Raw genomic sequence first — 25273 nt, 5'->3', positions numbered from 1 at the left:
GTGCTTGTTAGCACGCAAGGCAAGGCAGATCGGCCTTGAAGAAGCCTCCCTCCTCTCTTCCTTCCCATGTGGGTTTAACCCCTTGTGGTTTCCTATGACTTTGGTGGTGTTCAGTTCATCAGAAGAGTGTGTCTGGTAGATGGATTTGTGCGCAGAGAGTGTGTGTGAGAGAGAGAGCAGTGAGTGCTGGCCGAGAAAGCAGTTAAACAAAAGAGGTGATGTCTTTTCATAAATACATGTTATGACTCTTAGGTGTGCAAGACAGAAACTAAAGATTGCAGAATGGTCGTGAAGAAGTGCTAAATTTGGAAGCCCAAGTAGTCTTCATATGACTCTCCTCCTGGCCAGATTCCTGCTCACGGGGAGTGTCCAAAAATGCAGGATGCGGAATTGGTTCTTATCAATAAAATGAGGAGGTTAATGACTCTTTGTGTCTCCATCAAGACCAAATCACCCTCAATTACTTTGCATTATAATGGGGAGAATATGCAGCAAGGTAATCTTTTACAGCAGTTCCACTGGCTGTCAGTCCAGTTCTGGACAAAAGGCAATGCACTGGTTTTAATCTATAAAGCCCTAAATAGCTATCTTAAGGACTTCATCTCCATTTACGAGCATGCTCGGGTGTTAAGATAATCAAGGGAGGCCTTGCTCTTGGTCCCACCCCCTTCACAGGTACCTTTGATGGGGATACAGGAGCAGGTCTTTTCTGATGCTGCTCCCAGACTCTGGAACTCCCTACCACCGAAAACCAAGACTGGTCCCACCTTGGCTATCCTTCCGCAAGCAGGCAAAGAGCTTTCTCCTCAGGCAGGCTTTTCTTGAGTGACTCCCTGTCTAGGAGACAATTAAAAGGGTGGTTTATATTATGTTACGTCTAGTTCTGTTTTTAGTCATGCTTTAGCCTAACATTTCTGTAATGTTACTACTTCTTCTTTAATATTTGAATAATTTGCTGTTTTTAGCTTTTAATATTGTGCTTTAATAATGTAAATCACCCTGGATCCTTTTTAAGGAGAAAAGCAGGGGATAGATAGATAGATAGATAGATAGATAGATAGATAGATAGATAGATAGATAGATAGATAGATAGATAGATAGATAGATAGATAGATAGATAGATAGATAGATAGATAGATAGATAGATAGATAGATAGATAGATAGACAGACAGACAGACAGACAGACAGACAGACAGACAGATAGATAGACAGACAGACAGACAGACAGACAGACAGGCAGGCAGGCAGGCAGGCAGGCAGGCAGGCAGGCAGGCAGGCAGGCAGGCAGGCAGGCAGGTAGGTGGACGGATGGACGGACGGACGGACGGACGGATCATCTTTGGGGCATAATCCATTTCCATCCCAGCTTCTGAGAACGTTGCAACAAAGCAGTAAGGGAACAGTGAAGTCCTTTCAGTCACAGATGGCATAGACCCTGTTATTCAAAAAGTCCCAGAGTTTCAACCCAGGGCGACCTGGTTTCACTACCTCACCACCATTTCTGAATACACAAAGCTGGCAGAGATCTACTGTCTTGCCTCGAGCAAAACACATGGGTCCCAACATAGGATGAATCAAAAGTACAGAGAAATTTAATTGGGTTTCTTTTGGAATACTATGTTAGCCAAAAGAAAACAGAAAAGAGCGGACTGTTCTGTATCCATCCGAGGCCAGAAACGTGACTACAACCAGAATCCCTGGCCAGACACAATACTTTTGGGGGTTTTTTTATTGTCCAGAATCCAGTTGAATATTTACACTTGTTTACATGCAATGGCATTACTCGGAGGAGTGAAGAACTACTAATGAAGTCCTCGATTGAATTCCTAGTAATGTGCCAGTTGTGCAACTCAGCATATGACCAGGAATTCGATCACTGATTTAGGAAGTAGCAGCTAACTGCCACTCCATGTTATGCCCTTGCACAGCTTTCAGTTGGATTCTGGCCCTTGTTTTAAAAATACAGAAACACAAAGATTAAAAATACAGAAGCACTAAGCCATTAGTGCTTCTGCCATTATCACTAAGTCAAATGGGAAAAATCCGGAGAAGGCTCTACAGTGGTGGAAACAGAGCAACTGCAGGTTCAGGTGGAAACTAGCCTGACAGCACCATCTTGTGGTAAAAGCTCTGCACTGCATGCACCTATAGCCACTGCCCTTTTCTAAACTGGAAAGACAAGAGTAATGATACCTAGCTTCTAGATTAGAAACTGAAATAAGTTTGACACCATTTAACTGTGATAGCTTCCCACATATCATGTCATTCCAGCCACTGAAAATCTACAACACTGCAAAAGACTCAGTCCTCGGTTTCATTGCTGAGTGTTTTAATTTTTATGTAATTGTGTTTTAATCTCGTAACTCTATTTTAATGCTTGCCTTTTTCTCCTGCCTTCATCCGCTATGGTTTTTAATTGTTTTGTAAGCTCCCTTAGATCCCAGTTTCTAAGACTAGCTAACTGGAGACAAAAGAAGTGAAAAAAGGTTGGGGGGGTGACGTGTGTGGGTGTTCTGTGCCATCATGTCAGCTCTGGTTTCTAGCAACCCCAAATAGGGCTTTTAAAGTAAGTGAAATATTTTAAGGATTGGTTTTCCCAGTTCCACACACACACCCAGTGAGTTCCATGGCCAAATGGGAATTTGAAACCTGTGTTCCAGAGTCCTCATGTATCACTCTGTCGCTACACCATACAGTGGATGATTCAGAGATGAAATTAAAGATCCTGCAGGTAGGTAGGTAGGTAGGTAGGTAGGTAGGTAGGTAGGTAGGTAGGTAGGTAGGTAGGTAGGTAGGTAGGTAGGTAGGTAGGTAGGTAGGTAGGTAGGTAGGTAGGTAGGTAGGTAGGTAGGTAGGTAGGTAGGTAGGTAGGTAGGTGGGTGGGCGGGCGGGCGGGCTGGCGGGCGGATGGATGGATGGATGGATGGATGGATGGATGGATGGATGGATGGATGGATGGATGGATGGATGGATGGATGGATGGATAATTTAGAGGTTTTTGTGTCTGCTCAACATCTCAAAGGAGGCTGCAAGCTATTTAAAAGGTCAATTCCTGGTCCTGGTGGCTCCAGAAATGGCAGTTCTCCACCCACCCACCACCCTCAAGGCAAACAATTTTCGAAAGAAGTTGGGAGACATTCTGGGGTTGGTTGGTTGGTTTGTTTGTTTGTTTGTTTGTTTAATTTGTACCCTGCCTATCTGGTCTTGCGACCACTCGCAACCCACAACAATGGGGTTGTCCAGGGGGTGCAAAAACCAGTTGGATCCTCACATTTCCCCCATCTATTTTACTCTGAATTAAAAGCAGGGATGGAATATAGTGTCATTTTTCTGAACCAAGCCCTCCAATGTTGCCCTGTTGGTTATCCCCATAGGCTCCACCCTTGCTCTTTGCCACTAAGAAGTTCAAAGTGGGCTTCTATGAATATATACATGGAAGGCAGTTCTGAAGTGTGGTGTTGCTTTTGTGGGTACATTTCTCTCCTTTCCTGCAAGAGCCAAAGGGAACATCCACGAGTATGGACCACAATGTATGGCTTGCTTGTTTTCAACCAGGGAACCTGCTCCAGTTCTGTAGCTCCTCCTCCACTCAGCCTTTGTGAGGGGTTCTTGCAGGGCGACAGTCCTTTCCTCACACACTGTGCGAGGACGAGAGCACAGAAGTACACGGCAGCATCTGCCAGCGTGACATGATGGAGAACAAGGACGCTGGAGGTCTTCTCTTTCGCAACGCGCAACGTGCTTTTCGGATCGGTGCCTTCATCAGTTCTTCCTGGATATGCACCAGCAATATACTGAAGTCCTTGGCTGGGGAATTGGCGATACCACAGGATCTTTTCTGATGAAACCGAAGAATGATTGCAAGGAAGGTCGTATGATGCTCCAGCAAATGCCACAGCCGATTCTGGCTGGACAATCTTCTGTGCTCTTCCCAAGGAGCCTGCAAGGATTTAGAAAAACAAGGTCAAATGTTTTACCTCCTTGGTAGGTGAAACACAACTGTCCTTCTCAAGGTAAGGAAAGGAGGAAGAAAAGGGTCGGATTGGCTTTCCTAGATCTAAATTGATAGCATTTCTAGATCGTCCGTCCTTCCTCGCCAGTCATGAGAAAGGCCAGAAGGTCTCCATCAGAACTACAAACGAGTGGTTTCTCATGTTGATTTCCTAGTGTATTATACTAAATAGTTTTGGGGATACCTTCTTGAGGTGGAAATATACGGAGCAGGATCAAGACCTCTGTGGCATTTCTTGTTCACTGCCAGCATCTCTACCTCTGATGTTTGCCTTAGTTTTTCTTCAATACTCTCATGAAAAGGAACAGATAACAATTTTTGTGTCTTCTTTCTTTCCTCTCGTTCTTGTCCTTGATCTTGACTTAGCAAACGTCAGCGCTCCTCTGCATTTTCTCATTACGCCCTGATTCATTCTATCCATCTCCTTTTCTTTATGTACAATTAATTATTGTTTTCTGGATGTTTCACCTGAGGAATGTTTGACTTTGCTATTTCTCTCATCTCTTACGGCCGTTCCTACTCTGGTTTTCTTCCCTGCTCACTTCTCTATCTTTGAACTTCATAATTTGATCTCCTCTTCCAGATTGTTTTGTCCTTCTTGAGAGAGCTGGCGTGTACCCTGAATTCATAGCCTCGTAGAATAATGGAGTTGGAAACAAACTGGAAACTATGACCGAGGAAGAAAGACGGAGAGATCTGGGCATGTTTAATCTTGAGAAAAGAAGACTGAGGGGAAACACGACAGCACATTTCAAATATTTGAAAGGCAGCCATATAGAGGAGGGGTCCAGGATCATTCCAGAAGGTGAGACACAGAAGAACAGAGTCAAGCTATAGGAAGTTAAATTTAATCTAAATATCAGGGAAAACATCTTAATTGTTAGAACAGTATGACAATGGAACTAATAGCCTCAGGAGGGGGTGAGAATTCCATCGCTGGAAGCGTACCAGAGATAACTGAAGTGCCGTCTGTAAGATCTGATTTGATTTGGATTCTTGCGTGGAGCATGGGTTTCGACTTGTCGGCTTTATATGCCCATTCCACCTCAATGATTGCATGATTCTATAAGGGCATTAAGTCCACAGCCACCATCCCCTGCTCAGTGCAGCAATCTAAATTAAGGTCGATCTGAGAGATTGCTAAATATCTCCTGAATGCCTCCAGTCTTGAGTCACTCATCGCCTCCCAATCGGATCGGTTCCATTGTCATGCTGTTCTTTTGCTATCCTTTCTCTCCATCAGTTTTCTTTTCTCAAGGCTAAACCAGTCCAGATTCTTCAGTTTTTCCTCACACAGGCTGAGACAGAAGGGTGCACTTAAAAAGAGGTTGGGAGTCATTGATCAGTCAATGAATAATGATAAAGTAAGAAAACAGAACACGCTGAGCAAATGAGTGCCCCCTTCTTTAAAGTTGGAAATCTTAATTTTATATAGCCCAATCTTATGCCAGTTTACATCCAATAGAATTTAATGATTGGAAACCAGGTCTGCCCTTCACAAGACTTCAACCATAGTCTCTGCAAATACTGTGAAGGATGCTTTTTTTCCCCTCCCAAGTTTTTGATCAGCATGTCTTCTGCGCAGTCTCACTGTGTCACTCACAGCACAGAAATAGAGAGCGGAGTCATTCAACTGGCTGGCCGATTTCTTCATATGGAAAGTTTTTTCTCCTGCACGGTGCTCAGCCTGGAAACCATGACGATCACCCTCCTCTTTGGTGTATTCTTTCAGAAAGAGCCTGGGAGGTTGGCCGGGATACTGGACATACCAGAAAGGATAGGCTGTGGTAAACGAAGATTCGTAGGAACAATGGAGAAAGATATTTTTTCCTTGAGTCACCAGCACTGTTCCTTCTGCCTGGTTAACCGACTGGCCAGTAGTGCTTTCTGCAGAGATGGACAGATGGACAAACAGGTGAATGAATGGACAATGGCCAAGACAATGGCCTCAACTTTAATTCTTGGACTCAAGTGAAATTTATCTATGGGGGAATGTGTCTTTTTAGTTCTTTTTCCTCTAATTCTCCCACTCAGGTACATACATTCAAGGTGGCGCATGTATGCATGCATCAGGATACATGTGCCTTTCATGTCATAGATGAGGACCTTTGCAGTATTGTCAAGTATTGGTTCTTCTCATTTCTTTGTGCTCAGGGCTGAGGAAAACTAGCCTTAGTCAAAATTTGCTCTCTTATAATAAGTTTCTGATGCCTGATCCCTGCTCAAATCAGTCACCATAAGGATATAAAAGGGTCTTTTTCACATATATTGCAGTAAAACATCTCTCCTTTTTTAAAAAAATATGGGGATTTGTCCATATCGCTGGGTCTTACTTCTTAAGTACAACATACAGGGGTACATGGAAGTATCTGCTTTAATTTTAGCTTTGATTTAAATTGGGCTCCTGAGAACTTGAAAGAAAGAAAGAAAGAAAGAAAGAAAGAAAGAAAGAAAGAAAGAAAGAAAGAAAGAAAGAAAGAAAGAAAGAAAGACCAATCCCATAATACAACTCAAAAATAGATCACTTACTTAGGACAGCTGTGAGGAACACAACCAAGGTCCTGACAGGAGACATTTTCCTGAATCAAAGAGGAGATGACCAAGAAAATATCTGGGAAGATTCTGCCCCCTTTCTGGTAAGCTCCTGAGCTGTGTTGTGCACGAGAAAATTGTGATGCCGTCCCACTTACTCTTTCTCTTTCATAAGTCGTTTTCAAAAGGCAACGTCAGGCAAAAAATGCTAGCAAACCACAGAGGATGTGGTCAGTGGTCAGAACACCATTTAGTCTGTGTGTCTGTCTTTTCTCCTGACACAAGTTGCCAGAAGGGTAACTGTTTCTCTACAGTGCCACCGTGCGCCTCAAAGATATACAACAACTTTATGTGCCAAGATATCCAACACTAGGCCAAAGCCAGGGCTTGTCAGCCTTTCTTGCTTTCCTCAGGGCACGCTTCTTACAGCTTGACACAGGCAGCAGGTCACCAGTTCCAATATGGTGGCCGTATTTGGGGTGGGGGCTTTACAAAATGGTAGCTACATAGGACTAAATCAACTAGTATATATGAAGGATTGGAACTAACTAGTTATGAGTTACTTAGTTACCTACAACAAGTTCCTTTTGGCTTAATGAGTAACATGTTTGTTTCAAGTAGTGATAAGATTGCATTTAACAACATTTTAGAGGCATTTTGACAGAAATGTTTCAAGTTTTATGACATCTTATCCATCCTAAGAGGCAAGGGCGGCTTTTCACAGCTTGACTTTTGTTTCTTTGTAAATATTTGCAAGGTGTAATAGCAAAAATGGACACTAGAGGGAACCGGAGTATTTTTCCCCTGGGTGCTTTTGGCCTACAGTAGTGGCAACAGCATACTAATAGACTGCATGCGTTATCAAACTAACCATAACAATAGCAGTAACCCAGCTTCCAAGAAGTAATGATAGCGCAATAAGTTGTTTTAGAAAGTAATGTCACAAACAGTGGCATAGGAATAGCTGAACTTGTTGGGTCAGCTGCATTCTTGTAAATATTTGGAAGGTGCAATAGCAAAAATGGACACTAGATGGAACTGGAGTGTTTTTTCCCTGGATTCTTTCAGCCTGCAGACGTGGCAATGGATTTATAATATATTTCATATATTATATGTCAAACCAACGAGAACAATAACAGCAACACGGCTTCCGAGAAGGAATGATATACATGCAATACATTCTTATAGAAAGTAATGTTACAAGCTGTGGCATTTCTATACCTATACTTTCTGGCTAGAGGAAGTTGAGAGGAAGACCCCCTCGTGATGTCACACAGGGTGTTCTCCTGTGATGTCATAAGGCAACTATTGCAAAGTGGTGCCCCTCGGACAGACAGATCATACAAAGACTCATAAATCTGAAGGCTACCCTGTGAATTCAGGTGCAGTTCTGGAGCATGCAAAAGAATGAAAAAGAAAAGGGGGATTCTGAGCACGTCTAATTATCATGTCCTGAAAAAAAATCCCAGAATCTAGGGTCACCAGGTTGGCACCCCTTCCAGACACTGGTATCGTTGATGATGACATTGCTTTTGCTGTGTAGATTCAACCCACCGAACAGGATTTTGGCCACAGCGTTGGAGTTCCACTTTAATGCATTTTATGTGACAGAATACCAACACGGCCGTTCACTGTTGTTGAACTTTCCTTTTGATTTTATTCCGTTCCCCAGGATTGTCCAAGAGTTCACCACACACAAATTCTGGGAGTTCCCAAACACAGCCACTGATCTATCAACTCTTTTGCACACCTCTCTTTCACTCACCTGGAACACGGCCTAACCAGAGGCTTCTGAATCCTGTGTTTCCCCTTTTAATGTATGAACAATTAAGCTGCCCAGTGGTTCACAGGAAGCCCCGATCTTCATGGGAGGTGTAGTTCTTTGGGAGCACACCTTTATCGAACCCAACGAGCAGAGAGACTGCATCTTTGGTCTCCCACGAAGAGATTTGATTTTTCTTTCCATACTCACCGCAGCATTTTACATCACTTTTTTTTTTTAAGGTGAATTTTCTAGTCATCTTCTCTTTCACCTACTGGTCACGTGAGTCCATTCATTCCAATAACACTGTTTTAATTTAACTATATTTATTAATGACAGTCCGACTCAGAAAAGCACGGATCCATCTAGGAAGGAAAAAGAAAAGCAGCAACTCAAGTATTCTCAGATTCTATGAAATGGAAAGGAAGGAGGACGGAAAAGAAAGCAAAGAAGGAAGTGAAGAGAGAGGAAGGAAAAAGGAAGAAATATAGAAGGGAAGCAAGGAAGCACAAGTTTTTCCCTACACACACAGCTCAATCTCTCTCCAAATATTGATGGTACAAGAAACACATTGCATGAGGCCCCCGAGGATTGCAAATTTGCCCTGCAAGGTGATAACGTGTCCTTCTCGGCTTTCTATCTGCTCGGATGACTGGAACACAGAAGCAGTTTGGCCAAGACCTGCAAAAGAGAAATCAAGAAAGTCCAGAAGTGTGACTTGCTTGCCTTCCTACCGCGACTGTTTTTGTTCAAGAGTCAAAGCACCTGCACGTCACTGTGGGTCTCAGAGCACAGAAATAGACAGCTTGGTCCCGAAGAGAAACCGTCTCAATTTTCAAACTCACTGTCTTCTTCTCTAGGTTCAAGGTTCCAGGTACATTCGTCGAATATCTTGCGATAGTTGTAATGTGCTTTGGAGGTTGACTGGGAAACTGGTTATACCAAAACAGATAAGGATTGGAATCTAAAGTGCTGAAATTGCAGTATAAAACGACGTCTTCTCCCTCGGAGACCGAACGGACCGAAAGCAACTGGAAAACAGAATCACTTAGACCAAAATCTGTTAAGAAAGAAAGAAAGAAAGAAAGAAAGAAAGAAAGAAAGAAAGAAAGAAAGAAAGAAAGAAAGAAAGAAAGAAAGAAAGATTAGAAAAATGGCTTTCCTTTTGTCCTACATCTATTTGTTGATTCCTTGATTCCCATAAAAGGAACCTTATTTATTTATTTATTTATTTATTTATTTATTTATTTATTTATTTATTTATTTAAAATATGCCAATTTTTTAAAAAGGAGGAGCCCATACAGTCACTTGGCTGTTAATAGTTCCGTTAACAGTAGCCGGATCTCGATGTGGGTGAATATTCCACTACTGAGAAAACTCTCTTCTGGACACCATTTTGCTGGACCATTCAGGGTGGTGACACCCAGAGAAGACCTTTTGAGGGTCATCAGAAACTGGGCAGGACGAGATGGGCAAAGGTGTACTTCCAAGATCCGGGTGAATAGATCTGGAGACAGCAGCCCTTCTCCTCTGACCTCAAAGGTCCTGATATACACGGAGAAGGCATCCTACAGTTCTTGAGACCTCGCCTGCTTTTAATACAATTTTCAGGCTTCACTGAAGAACTGCGCTCCTCTCCCTGAGGAGAGAGGACTAGCCAGTTGGTCAAGGATGGTTGACCACATTTGCTGATGAAAGGATTTACAAAAAGAGGAGAAAATGCCCTTTGAATGTTACCTGAGTTGAGGAGAAGAAGGAAGGGTCCCAGAAGAGTCAAGGAATGGAAGGTTGTTGAAAGGAACGGCATCTCTGTTCAATCCGTGAGGCAACAGAAAAGGAAAGCTGTGTCTTTTTCTCCTTTATTTCGGATTGACGTGATCGCTTGTGGTTTCTGCTCTGTCATCTTCCGGCACATTTCTGATCTTCATTTATGCTCAGGTGACACAGATTCTGAAAGAAGATTTTTTAAAAAAAGAAAGAAAAGAACCTATTATGAAGTGAACGGAAGAGGAACATGTGAAGAACGGAGTTGCCCTCTGGTGTCTATAAATAGAAATGCAATAATTGTCCTCTTGGGTAGAAGGGGAAAATCAATCCAGGGGCCGTCTTCTCCATCCAAATTTGAGATGTACATGACCCAGAAAAAAATGCTGAATTGGGATGGTTTGTGGTCCTGAAATACCGATGAACCACCCACAAACCCTGGAAAAACAAAGCCGTTTGTGGTTCATTTTTCCAGTTTTTGCCTTGGAGGACAGGAACCTAATAAGCCTACTGAACCTCCCCCCAGTTGCCCCCCATCGCCTCCCTCCCTGATCCTGCCTCCTGCCCCTTTTTATCCTCCTCTTCCTTCACCTCCACCGCCACCTTCAGGGACAATGTCTAGGCTTCCCTTCCGGTAGCCAGGCCGGCTGTCTCTGGACATGCGCTCGTCTACCAGCTGATAGGTGTGGACATGCGCAGAGAGAGCGGGCCCAGCTCCTGAATGGAAAAAGGGCCCCACTGTGCCTAGAGGAGGTGGTGGCACACAAGGAGGACCCAGCAGGACATGGACGGTTGGGCAGCCATAAAGAGGGAAAGGGCACCCGTTTTACCAAAGCAAAATGAAGCACCAGATGAAAAAACACTTCATGCTTGGTAGCATTTCGGCAAAATGGAATGCAGAAACTGAACCACAAATGAGCCTCTTCTTTTTTTTTAATAAATTTTTTGTTGTTGCTCATAGTTGGGTCCATGCCCATCTATGGTCCATCTGCATTCATGGCATCTTCTAGGGCAGTGGTTCTTAACCTTTGTTACTCGGATGCTTTTGAACTGCAACTCCCAGAAACCCCAGTCAGGACAGTTGGTGGTGAAGGCTTCTGGGAGTTGCAGTCCAAAACTCATGAGTAACCCAAGGTTAAGAACCAGTGTTCTAGGGCATCGCGGGGACAGGAGTTTTGCAAGGATCAGAGAGGTACCTAGCCTTTGGAGCACTTGGTAGCCACTTGCAGGATCTCCTCAGCCATCCTATCCTGACCCATGGGCATCACACCGGTCTTTAGGACGGCCGAGGGCTCTGCCTTGTCCCAAGAGGACATCTTCCTCAAATATGTTATGTTACAAATGGAATATTTCACAACAAGGCCCTGTTGCTGGGAAAACACAGTTTGTTTCCAGCTCCTGTCAGGGACACTGCTAAACGGGCAGCCTAAGGGAAGTGACACACAATGGCTTCATCTCGACCCACTAAAAAGCGTAGGCTCTCCGAACTGTCATATCATGTCAATTTCGGCAACCAGCTCTTAAGACATGAGCGCAAGTCTCCAGAAACGGTTACACTGCTGGGGGTGCTACAGGTGAGAAGACAAATTCAGGAGCAAGTGGCACTGGAAGAGGACAATGTCTGAGGGGTGTTTTGCAAGCGTGTTGAAAGCCACAGGTGCCCATTTCGATCCATTCCCAGCTGGCCCTGGGAGGTCAATGAAAGGTTGTTGCGTATGTGTTGTATTGTTTACTTCCCTACCCACGAGTGCTCTCTCTTTCTGTGATATCACAAGAGTGCACCCCAAGATGGTCCATGGGCTCACCACTTGCCTCAGAGTTTGCCAATAAAAGAATAAGGAACGGGATGCTCTTGAGCTGGTAACCTCTACGGGTATGAGCCCAAAATTTACGGCTTGCTTTTTTTCTACTTCCCTCTTTGCCTGCTCCAGTTCTGTAGCTCCTCCTCCGCTCAGCCTTTGCGAGGGGTTCTTGCAGGGCGACCGTCCTTTCCTCACACACTGTGCATCGCTGAGAGCACAGAAGTACACGGCAGCATCTGCCAGCGTGACGCGATGGAGAACAAGGATGCTGGAGGTTTTCTCTTTTGCAAAACGCAACGTGCTTTTCGGGTTGGTCCCTTCCCCAGTTCTTCCTGGAAATGCGCCAGCAATATACTGAGGTCCCTGGCCGGGGAATTGGCGATACCACTGGATCATTTCTGTTGAAACCGAAGAGAGATTGCAAGGAAGGTCGTACAAGGCTCCAGCAAATGCTACGGCTGATTCTGGCTGGACAATCTTCTGAGCGCTTCCCAAGGAGCCTGCAAGGATTTAGAAAAACAAGGTCAGGTTTCCTTTTTTTTTTTTTTTTTATGTTTTTGGTAGCTGAAACACAACTGTGGTCTCAATCAGAATTATGAAGGAGTGCCCGAGAGGTTCCTCCTGTTGATTTCCTAGTGTCTTTTACCAAATTCGGTAGTTTTGGGGGATACCTTCTTGAGGTGGAAGTATACGAAGCAGGATCTAGAATTCTGTGCCATTGCTTGTTCACTGCCAGCATCTCTACCTGTTGTGAAGTTTGCCTTAGTTTTTCTTGCATCTTCTCATGCAAAGGAACTGATAACGGCTTTTGCATCTCCTTTCTCTCCTCCGGTTCTCGTTCTTGATCTTGACTTAGCAAACATCTGTGCTCCTCCGCATTTTCTCATTGCCTCCGGATCCATTATATCCCAACGGAAATGTCAGCGCTCCTCCACTATGGTATTCTTCATCTTGTCACTGCAGCCCTCATTCATTCTATCCATCTCCTTTTCTGCACGTACAATTTATTATTATTTTCAGGATGTTTCGCCTGGGGGATGTTTGACTTTATTATTTTCTTTCATTTCTTTCGGCCGTTCCTACTCTGGTTTTCTTCTCTGCTGAGTTCTCTGTCTTTGAACTTCCTAATCTGATATTGATCTCCTCTTCCAGATTGTTTTGATCTTCTTGGGAGCTGGCATGTGCCCTGAAATCATAGCCTCATAGAATGATGGAGTTGGAAACGAACTGAAAACTAAGACCTAGGAAGAAAGACTGAGAGATCTGGGCATGTTTAACCTTGAGAAAAGAAGACTGAGGGGAGATAGGATAGCACTTTGCAAATAATTGGAAGGTAATCATACAGAGGAGGGGCAGGATCTGTTCTCCATCAACCAGAGGGCAGAAGACATAGGAATGGGCTCAAGCTACAGGAAGTCAGATTTAGGCCAAATATCAGGAAAAACGTCTTGAGGGTTAGAGCAGTATGACAATGGAACCAATGACTTCGGGAGGTGATCAGCGCTCTAATGCTGGAGGCATACAAGGGAAATTTGGAGAACCATCTGCCAGATATGTTTTGATTTGGATTCCTGCCTAGAGCAGGGGCTTTGGACTTGTGATCCTTATAAGCCTCTTCCAGTTCTATGAATCTATAAGGACATTGAGTCCACTACCACTATCACTTCCTCAGTGCAGCAATCTAAGTTAAAGTCTATCGGACGGGTTGCCAATATCTCCTGAATGCCTTTGGCGTTGGGAGTGCTCACCTCCTCTCAAAGTGATTGGTTCCATTGTCGTAGTGCTCTAAATTTTCAGAGGTTTTTCCCTGAAATCAAGCTTTCTCTAACTTCAACCCTTTATCACGTATCCTTCCCCCTGGGACACCTCTTGCTCCTCTTCTTAATGGCCGTTCTTCAGGCATTTCAAGAATGCCATCCTTTCTCCACGTCAGTTTTCTTTTCTCAAGGCTAAACAGGTACAGATTGTTCAGTCTTTCCTCACAGGGATGGAGACAAAAAGATGTGCTTCAAAAAAATAGTTTCAGAGCAATTAGCCAATCAGTCCATTAATAATGACAAATTAAGAATTGGAACATGTGGAGGGAATTAAGGTCTCTATTTTAAAGTTGGAATTCTTAATTGTATGTATAGCCCAATCTTATGACAGATTACATCCAATAGAATTTAATGATCGGAAACCAGGTCTGCCCTTCACAAGACTTCAACCATAGTCTCTGGAAATACTGTGAAGGATGCTTTTTTTCCCCTCCTAAGTTTTTGATCAGCGTGTCTTCTACGCAATCTCACTGTGTCTCTCACAGCACAGAAATAGATAGCGGAGTCCTTCAACTGGCTGGCTGATTTCTTCATGTGGAACGTTTTTTCTCCTTTACGGTGCTCAGCCTGGAAACCGTGACGATCACCCTCCTCTTTTCCAAATTCTCTCAAAAAGAGCCTGGGAGGTTGGCCGGGATACTGGACATACCAGAAAGGATAGGCTGTGGTAAATGAAGATTTGTAGGAACAATGGAGAAAGATATTTTTTCCTTGAGACACCACCACTGTTCCTTCTGCCTGGTTAACCGACTGGCCAGTAGTGCTTTCTGCAGAGATGGACAGATGGACAAACAGGTGAATGCATGGACAGAAAACATTTTTGACTCTCAGGATCAAGTCAAACTTACCTTTGGGGGAAAGTGTCATTTTAGTTCCTTTTCATTTTAACTCTTCCATTCAGGTACAGGCATACAAAGTGGAGCGTGTATGTATATATCAGAATACACATGCCTTTCATTTCACAGAACAGGAAGTTTTCAGTATTTTCACATATTGTTTCTTCTCCTTTTTGGGGGGTTGGGGTGTGGAAAACTGACCATAGCTTAAATTTCCTCTTTTAGAAAGAAAGAAAGAAAGAAAGAAAGAAAGAAAGAAAGAAAGAAAGAAAGAAAGAAAGAAAGAAAGAAAGAAAGAAAGAAAGAAAGAAAGAAAGAAAGAAAGAAAGAAAGAAAGAAAGAAAGAAGAGACCAATCCCATAATACAACTCAAAAATAGATCACTTACTTAGGACAGCTGTGAGGAACACAACCAAGGTCCCGACAGGAGACATTTTCCCGAATCAAAGAGGAGATGACCAAGAAAATATCTGGGAAGATTCTGCCCCCTTTCTGATAAGCTCGTGAGCTCTTTTCTGCACAAGAAAACCGTGGTGCCGTGGAGCTTACTCTTTCTCTTTCGTAAGTAGTTTTCAAAAAGCAATGTCAGGCAAAAAATGCTAGCAAACCACAGAGGATGTGGTCAGTGGTCAGAACACCCTTGAGTGTGCTTGTGTGTCTTTTCTCCTGACACACCTTGCAAGAAGGGTAGCGGTTTCTCCACAGTGCCACCGTGTGCCTCAGAGATATACAACAACTTCATGTGTCAAGATTGTGGTGCCCAAGCCTCCCTAACTAGCTCTTCGTCCTTAGTCATAGAGTTCGACAGGCCACTTACCTACCACCTTTGCACTGAGGCAAGTCCCAAGACCTCACCAGTGCGTAGCGTAATCCCCTTGAACAAATCTGACCTTAAAAGAACACTTTACTTTTACCCAGTACTTTGCAAGTACAGACACATGGGCTTTGTGATTCCTTAGAACTCACAACAGCTCAGTTAGGTAGGACTCTTAGATATAGCTAGTTTGTGGTCCCCTCGACTCCCTGGATTTAGCCAGACCCTGCTGTTCAAGAGACCAGTCCTTCTGTAAGAATTTTTATTATCATTTTTAATTAGAAAAATAGAGTTTCATAGAATTAGTTTATATTGCTCAAGCTTTAGCATAAAGAACATTTTCAAAGATTATTACAGTTAAATAAAATAACTAATCCCCATTAAAATTAAAAAAACATTACTAAGCTGGGCCATGGTGGGCTTCTCTTCCCATGAGATAGCCAAAGTATCAGAGCCTCAGCTTCAGGATCTGTCCTTCCAGTGAGCACTCGGGGTTGATTTCCTTCAGAATGGATTGGTTTGCTCTCTTTGCAGTCCAGGGGACTCCCAAGAGCCTCCTCCAGCATCACAATTCAAAAGCATTAAAACCAGAGTACTCTAGATGAGGTCTAATCAGTGTTGAATAGAGGGAAACAAATACCTCGTGGGATTTGGAGACTCTTCTTCTGGCAATGCATCCTAAAACTGCATTGGCCTTTTTTGCAGCCGTATTGCACTTTTGGCACTTGTTCCACTTGTAATCTACAATAATTCCAAGGTGACATACAGTGAGTGAGCCAGTTGGCCTAGGGGACTGGGGCGGGATAATCGATATGACACCTGTAGTGCCATGCGGGTTAATTCATACAAAGTGGACAAATTAATTTGTGCCCATCTCTAGTGCCAAAATGTGTGCCCTTTAGCCAGGTATGAATGGAGACAGTGTCCGAGGCTTTCTTACAGGCCTGGTTCCCACGCTTAGGCTAGGGAGAAAAGGCACAAATGCCAGAGAAATGGGTTGAACATCTTTTCTGAGAGCCATCTTTGGCACAAATGGGGGACACCACACCCCCATCATCCAATATATATATATTTTTTAATGGAACGAAATGATATGTCACTGTTCTGCTGTGATTTTGAGTTGGAACTGACCTATCACAACCTTAATAGGGTTTTCAAGGTAAATGAGATGCTTAAGGAGTGGTTTTTACCAGTCCCACGCCCCAATTAGTTTCCATGTGGCTCAGCAGGGATTTGAATTCCGGCTTCCCGAGTCCTTGTCCATCATTCTATGCGCTATACTGCACTGGGTATCACTGGACAGCGTGAGGAAGGGGTGTAGTTTGTTTGTTTGTTTTTTCAATTTAAAAACATGTTTGTAAAACCACTGTTTGGTGTTTTATAAAACTTTCCAGCACTCTGACATTTTAAAATTAAATTTAAAGATAATAACAAAACATGCTGATATGCTTGACGGAACACCTCCTCCCACCTAGATCTACTCGTATCACCCAATCTAGCCAGGAGGGGCAGCTGAGGAGCCTAACGCCGAAGGAGGCCAGGAAAGAAGAAACAAGGCACCAGGGCCTTCTTGGCAGTGGCTCCCAATCTCTGGAACAAACTCCCCCCCCGAGATCCCACCCACCCCTGTTTCTCCTAACCCAACAGAAATTCTTTGAGTTTCACTGACAATCTAACAAATCCTTGGGAGGTTGAGCTGAAACACAGCATCCAACGTGAATGATGCAAATCTAAGAAAGCCAAGTTTCTTAAGCAATGATATGTTCCCCATTGCCTACCTTAATGTGGGGAAGGAAGGAAGGAAGGAAGGAAGGAAGGAAGGAAGGAAGGAAGGAAGGAAGGAAGGAAGGAAGGAGGGAGGGAGGGAGGGAGGGAGGGAGGGAACGAACAAACAAACAAACAAACAAACAAACAAAGAGGGAGGGAAGATTTTTAGAGGTATCCTGTTATATCTTTGCATAGCTCCATTCTGCCACTGGGTGGGTTTTAGTCATGCCTTCTTTGTCATTCTCTTCACTGTGTCTCTCACGGCACAGAAATAGACAACGGAGTCTCTCAGCTCAGCTGCACCTTTGGTCAAATTGAAGGTTTCCTCCTTGTTGGCTGCCGAAAACCCTCTCCGGCGCTCCGTGGTCTCTGCATCCTCATTGTCATAATTGGAGAGCAAAAGCTGAGGGGCTCCGTTGGGAGACTGTTCATACCAGAAGAGAATTGGGGCTCCAGAGGTTTTGTGGCTGCAAGGTAGCAAAACAGGCTGTCCCTCTCGGACGGTAACCAGATCTTCCATTTGGGAAACAGAGTCTGCATGAGTCCCCTCTGGAAAAAAAATTATTGAAATTATGTTTATTTCACTTTATTTTACTTTGACTAACACTTTGTCATCTAGTATGATGGTTGGTTTCTTCCCTTGAACTCTTGTTCTACAAAGACTTGATTCTTGTAATTTGGATTAAACTCCATCCTTGACTTCTTTCCAAATCATGTGATCTTAGAGGTGCAGAGCTGGAAAGGACCCTATGGATCATCGCATCCAGCTCCTGCCAAGGAGGCACAGTGGGGAATTCGAACTCGCAGCCTCTGGCTCCACAGCCATAAACCTAAACTACTGCACTATTGAGCAGTTGAGCTTGTGTTGTTGTTTTTTTAAATGCAATTTCAGTGAAACTGGACAAATTCGAGTGAAACTGAATCCGTGAGTTGGATCTATGCTATTAAAATTAGCATTACAAGAATGAAAAAGAAGACTTGACTGTCTTTATAATTTGCTTCTCAGGAAATCAGCTTAATTGTCCCTTTTGGATCACAGTTCCCATTTTCCCCTTACTATTAAATAGGTTGCCTAGGGGCTGATGAGAGTTGCAGTCTAGCAACACCTCATGGCTGTGTGTTCCCAACATTTTGTTGTTTTTGTTATTGTATGCCATCAAGTCGCCTCCCACTTATGGCAACCCTACAAACAAATGTCCTCCAACATGTCTTGTTCTCAGTTATCCTCTTTTAAACTTAAGGCAGTGGCTTCCTTTGAGGATTCAATCCATCTTGTATCTGGTCTTCCTCTTTTCCTGCTGCCTTCAACTTTTCCTAAGAGGGTCGTCACCTCCAATCATACTTTGTACACCCGACACTTTACAATGGACTGTATTTTTCTTTCTAAATGATTTGGCATTGATTATGCTAAGTTGCCAAATACGTTTGGAGAGAATGGTTAAATTCGGCAGGAATTTCTACGCAGTCTAACATGTCAAGAGCCCAAGGAAATAAACACACAAATATAAAGTGGTGCAAAAAGGCTGCACAGAGGTATCGCTTTTGAGCACTTCCTCTTAGTTGGGAGATTCAACTGTGAAGGATCTGGGTCTGGATAGAGCTGTGGACCAGGTCAGTTGAAAACAGATTCTTGCAAAATTCATGTTTCAGCTCCTAGAACGACTGGGGGTTTTGAGTCAGCAGCCAGCCCTGTTTCCACCACTGTGTCTCCAAAGGCACAGAAGTAGACGGCTGAGTTTTTTACAGAGCTGGCTTGCTTCTCCAAATGGAAGGATGTCATTCCCTTGTTGTGGGTAGCAAAGAACTCCCCATCTTTCTTCCTCCGATCAGCCTCTGCGTTATGCTCTTGCAGCAAAAGTTGGAGAGATCCATCATCAAGGTGCTGGGTGTACCAAAAGAGACGGGGATAGCCACCATACTTATAGGTACAGTTGATGAATATTGGTGATCCTTCCTCTATGACAAGTGATCGTTGAGGCTGGGTCACTGACTCAGCCAGCGTCCCTTATGGGGAAAATAATATGCCGCTAATTATTCTTTAAAATAATAATAATAATATACACAAGCAAGATCAAACTCATGAGAAGATATGAGCTGTATCAAGATCTATGAAGTTTGGGTCACTGTTCTATCCAGAGCTCATTATCCTTCTCCATTCTATTTTATTTTTACTACAGTGGAAGACAAGATGTGTGGAGAATGGAAGGAAGTCGGAGCCTAATTCTCCAAAAAATATCAGGCGCTGTGGCTTTTGCTAGTTTTTGAAATCTTAGACCATTGGGACTCAGAATGTACAAAACGGCAGAGCGAATTTCGTATTTAGGAACGGTTTGCAATTACTCAAAAAAATATTTGAGCCGGTACTGTTTTGAGTAAGTGACTTGTGAACAGTTCAAAAGCACACTCTTTGAAATTGGCGGAATTTGAGCTGATTTCAGCTAGCTGTAACTGAGTCATGATTTTAATGGCTCAACTCGAAGTACACTTCTAGGACGAAACCCATTTGTTGTGGTAGAGGGAAAGGTTCTCAAGAACTTCCTTGGAGCTATCAACCAGAGAAAGAAAGATAAACAGAGATACCAGGGAAGAAACATAAAATTTCCTGTGATAATAGAGCATGGCAAAAATCGAAGACAAAAGTAACACAGTTGAATCCAGACTGAAGCAGAACTATTGAAATAAGTGCGACATAAGTCACTCTTGGCTAAAATGGCTTAAATCCAGTAGGAGTTTGATAAGGCCTGTTTTCATCCATGGAATTTATAGGGGAGTTGACTCACCACAAGAATTCAATGAGCTTACTCTAGTTGTAACTTACTACTGGATTTCAGCCAGGGATTTCTATGGATCTGCTGATGATTGTGTCTGGATTTAGCCCATTGTCTTGGATATTCGATATCACAAAGGGAGGGAAAAGATAAGGTGAGCCATCCTGGAAGGAATACAGACTTTGTTGCTGCCCAAACAGAGAGTGGGGCATGAACACTAAAAGGCACAACCACCCCAAATGAGGGTAGTTTTAAAAATGCTACTCACTTGTAATGAACGCCAGTAAGATAACAAATGATGATGCCGTGATCATGATAAGAAGGCAGCCTGTCCACGTTCAATCTGTGTACGCTCAGAGTATGCTGTGTTTCATCCGCAGCGGTTAAGCAGCTCCTCGGTGTCTCTAGTTCTTAGTTAGAAAACACTGCTCTGTAGGGCTGGAAAAGAGAGAATTGTTTTGTGAAACTTTCACTTCCTCTTTCCGATTCTGGTTAAACCACTTGTGGTTTTCTTTTCAAGGGAAGGAGCTAAGGAGACAACCCACAAAGGACAATATTCAGCTTCCCTTTTGCACAAATAGAAGATGAACATTTGAGGGCTAACGTGCTTGGGATGAAATGAAGCAAGAAGTTGAAAAAAGGAGGGGAATCTCAGGGGTACGTGTTGGCACAAATAGCTAGTGTGCCCTTCCAGTTATAGTACTGGAACAGAACTTGGGAGATGGCTGTCTTGCAGAATTATGAAGTTTTAGTTCAATTCCTCTCACTGCACAATGATTCAAACAGGAGTATAGTGTCAAATTCCCAGGGTTAATCCACCCCCTTTTCTCATGAACAGGCACTGGAACTGGAACTGGATCTCAACAGGTGGGAAACCCTGACATCTGAGTGTTCAGCCTGGAGGCAGGTGGTGCATCATGGCCTCTCCCAATTTGAAGAGACCCTTGTCCAGCAGGCCGAGGCCAAGAGGCAGTCCCGGAAGCAGCAAAATCAAGGAGCTGGACAGGGGATAGATTGTATTTGTCTTCAGTGTAGAAGGGATGGTCACTCTCGAATTGGCCATCTCGGCCACACTAGATGCTGTTCTAAGTCCTCTAATCAGAGCACGTTACCATAGTCTCTCAAGACTGAAGGACGCCTACACACTGAATTTACTGTACAAAGTAAGGAACGTTCCCTTTTATTAAACAGAAAGCATCAGAAGGCAAAACAAAAGAATACATTGAGAGGGAGACATGGAGTCATTCATCCATCCATTCATCCATTTTCTTTCTTTCTTTCTTTCTTTCTTTCTTTCTTTCTTTCTTTCTTTCTTTCTTTCTTTCTTTCTTTCTTTCTTTCTTTCTTTCTTTCTTTCTTTCTTTCTTTCTTTCTTTCAACTTTTATACCACCCATCTGGCTACCAAGGCCACTCTGGGCAGTTCACAGTGCAACAAAACAATACAAAACCCAAATTAAACATTAGCAATCCATATACACAAAAGACAACGTCAAAATGACTAGAGCTAATTTCAAAAGGCAAGACGGCGGGAACAGATGATACAAGAGAGTCTCTGTGCTACAATGGTGTGATCTCCAGGAAAGCCTGTCTAAAGAGCCATGTTTTCAAGGATCATTTAAAAATTCCCAGTGAAGGAGCCAGGCGAATTTCGGGCTGGAGATTGTTCCAGAGGTGGGGGAGGAAGGACCTCTGAGAAGGCCGTGTTCCTGGTCTTCTCTCAATCGCCTAGCCTGGGAAGATGATAAAACTTAACAAAGGATGAGGTTCTCATCACAAACCCCCCTCTTCCTGTATCACCGTGCTTCCGCTGCACAGAAGTAGGTTCCTGAGAATTGAAGCCGAGAGGTAGAGAAATGCAGATAGCTCTGTCTCCCCTCATCCAGGTACTCAGCCGTCAAACTTCCTTGAGTATGATTCCCTTCCCGAAACACAGAGAAAAGAAGTGATAGAGCTTTCCCAGACATCTGGTAGTACCAAAAATGAGGACGGTACGTGATGGCATGGATGCAGGTAATGGTGCACCTGTCACCTTCCCAAACCTCTTGAGATGCTGATGTCTGAGCCACTTGAGAGGCTGAGCTAACAACTGTAAGGAGATGAGATTTAAAAGGAAATTAAAGGTTTTCTCTACACAGAGGCGGTCAATTTCACAAGGTGACACCCATGCTCAGAAAAACGTTGAACATGAGATTATTCCAAAGTGAGGTTTCATGAAATGTTTATTTTTTGGATTTTTTGTAACCATGTCTGTCAGTCAGTCTGTCTCTGACTTCTCTCCCCCTCCCCATAGGTATCCATTCTCTCAATAGCTGGCATTTTATTTTAAGATTCTTTGAAAGGACTCCAGGCGGTCAGAAAGGTTCAATAAAGGAAAATCGGTATTTCCCTCTCCCCCACCCCCGATCTTACAGCCTTTTTCAATACAAATACAGATCTTCCTTCTACAGAAATGCAGATTCAGCTAGCCTTTCCCCAAATCCTGTATTTCTGTCTGGCTAATATATGAAACAGCACTTATTTTTCTGTCTGTCCATGTAAGTGATCAGTTGCCCCTCTCTCTTTAACCACCTCTGTAAAAGACAACAGGCATGTGATATATAATCAGTAAAATATACTCTGTGCCCATTCCGTATTACGGTTCCGTAAGACAACAGATCTGATCTAAAACGTCAGTCACTTTTATATCCTCCACCCCAGTGGTTCCCAATTTTGGTTCCCAGATGTTCTTGTCCTACAACTCCCAGAAATCGTGGCCAGCACAGAAAGGAGTGAAGGCTTCTGGGAGTCTGAGTCCATGAACATCTGGGGACCCAACGTTGGAACCAACGATTTTGATGGACCGGATGGAAGGACGCATCCAGGTAGAGGCTGTGGCTGGCTGGCTAGATGGCTGAAATTGTAAACAGACACTCTGTACGCTGCGGAGCTCTGTTATAGAGGTCTCTCTCTCGTGTGTGTGAAAAGATTTTCTCATGAGTGTCCCACTTACACAAGAAAAATAATCCAAGGAGGTGAGAGGTCCACCAAAGTAGCCATGTTCTTGAGCCCATTCTGAAGAACCCAAGAAAATTGTCTTGATGGGGTGTCGTCCTCCTCACGGATATTACTCTGAAAGGCACATGAGAGATACAAGGTTTGCTTCTTTGGCCCCTCACAGTGTTCTGTTGTTTCATTGGGCTTTCGGGTCAGACCCCCTCAACTGGTAAATGTATGACTTTTCCTGAGAAAGTTAAATATCTGTGGGCCATCTAGTGGGAAGAAGCATGCATGACATGTTTTAAAAAGCACTCCGGATCACATCCGTGTCCACTGGTTTTTCAGTCACTCCTCCTTCTCTAAGGAATTTGGAAAGTGAAACTCTGTGAGGTATGTCGGTGACAAATGTGGTGTGGATCGAGGATTTTTAACAGAATAGAACATTGCAATGTTGGGGATTAAATCTCGGACAAAGATTGAGGAGTTTGTGTGTGTCAGTTCCAAAATATGGTGAAACTTGTAGAGTTTCCAAGGTATGTGAGATATTCAAGGACTGATTTTACCACTGTCACCACCCTTCCATACTTGACTTTACATGATCAAGTGGGGGATTTGAAGCGAGGTCTCCTGTGTCCACTATATTGTATCCACTCTACTATAGTGGTTCTTGTGGGACTTGGGTGCAAATCCCTATTCAAGCCATGGAAGCCCATCGTGGATGGTCTATGCTCATCTCTAAGTTTGAGGACCTCTATTAATAATTATTGACCTTTGTTGACTTTTCCTCTGGCAACCATCCTGTGAAGTAGATCAATAGATCTATTTGGTCTTCTTCATCTTCACTAGCACAACCCATTCTTCGAGGTGGTCTATGACCTCCATCCTCACCTTTGCACCTGCACATCAACCCTTGGAGGTAAGTTGGCTTAAGAGACAGTGCATGGCCCAAAAAATGACCCAGTCAGGACCACATTCTGAGGGGACTTGAACCTGGATCGCTCCAACACCTAGTTTGACACTCTCACTGCTAGACCACACGGGCACTGTCTTGAAAGGGGGCTCAGGCAGGGAGATGCTCTAAAATGGCCACAGGAAAACATGAGATATAATGATGGCTCTGTAGTGGAACATCACCACAAGGTACAGGTTTTGTTTTTCCACACTGTATCTTTCTAGAATGAAGACCACTTCCAAACTAGTTTTTTTCCCCTCAGCTACTCATCCTGCCTCTTTCTCAATATCATGGTATGGCTGGGGAGGGAGGTCCCACTGAGATTTCCTCCCACTTATCTTTTGGCCACTCCTCCCTCCATCTTGTCTGTGCTGTGTCGTGGATGATGCTCCTTGTAGTCTAACCCAATTAGTGGGCACTGGATTGAAGAACATCATTTTGGAAGGTCTCCAGATGTTTTTCTGCCCATTTTTTGAAATATAAAATAAATGTGTGGTGACCGTTTAAGCATTGAGGGCATGTGGTAATGAATTCCCATTTGATTCCAGAGTATAAAGCTGATTTATGTACACAGAATAGATAGGAAACTGCACTTTGCCGTTTGTTTGTTTGTTTGTTTGTTTGTTTGTTTGTTTGTTTGTTTGTTTGTTTGTTTGTTTGTTTGTTTGTTTGTTTTAAAGCTCCCCTTATTTTTGGATCTGAAGAAAAAAGAGACCAAGAGATCAAGAAAACATACTTTGTAATGTGAATGTTAACATATCTATGAAATTATTTGACACACATGGCTAGTATGGCCTCTCCTTGGAGACCTTCAGCTGGCAAATGAAAACCCTCCTTTTTAATTTGGCTTTTTAAACCTCTAAACCTTGAAAGATTTTCAGGTAAAGGCAATTTCCATTTTTATTACCATTTTTTTTAAAAAAAAATTCAGATTTTAAAATCTATTTTAACTTTTTTAATGAATTGTATTTTAATATCCTTTTGGTTTGGTTCTATTTTATTGAAAATGTCTTGATTTCTTGAGATTTTCCTACATGTTTTTTTTAAAAAAACAATTCTATGTTACCTTGTGACTTTGGGCACATCATGGGAAAGCAGGATTATCTGGAAAAAGGATTCATCCTGAGAAAGGTGGAAGATAGGAGGAAAAGAGGAAAACCGAGTATGAGATTCCCTAAAGGAAGTCATAGGCTTGAGTTTACAAGAACTGAGCACAGCTGAGGAGGACTGGACATTTCTGAGATCATTTATCCATGGATCCTCTGAAAGTAGGAAGGGACTTCACAACACTTAACAACACACCAAAACACACAAACGAGGGGTTTTGTGGCATTCAAATAATTCACCCAGAATATTCGATAGGCTGGAAAACACTTGATTGTCGCCTACGAAACTCAAGGAATGGCTGTCATTTGACACACACTCATACACAAAGAGAAAAACTGGAGGGACATCCAGTGAGAATTTC

The 25273-nt window shown here is 43.2% G+C and overlaps 1 long non-coding RNA gene across 2 annotated transcripts; it reads left to right on the top strand.

Moving 5' to 3' along the window:
- The first annotated feature begins 3642 nt into the window (after positions 1-3642).
- LOC140701369 (uncharacterized) lies at positions 3643-22502 on the top strand. Of its 2 annotated transcripts, none has more exons than XR_013537658.1 (2): positions 3643-4014; positions 20715-22502. It is a non-coding gene; the product is annotated as an uncharacterized LOC140701369 (long non-coding RNA). The 2 variants fall into 2 exon arrangements; XR_013537659.1 differs by lacking the exon at positions 3643-4014 and adding an exon at positions 10724-12397.
- Positions 22503-25273: the final 2771 nt, after the last annotated feature.

Source organism: Pogona vitticeps, chromosome 6, assembly GCF_051106095.1.
Source record: "Pogona vitticeps strain Pit_001003342236 chromosome 6, PviZW2.1, whole genome shotgun sequence".
NCBI lineage: Eukaryota > Metazoa > Chordata > Lepidosauria > Squamata > Agamidae > Pogona > Pogona vitticeps.
Note: the sequence above shows the minus strand (reverse complement) of the source record. Positions and strands in the feature narration are given on the sequence as shown.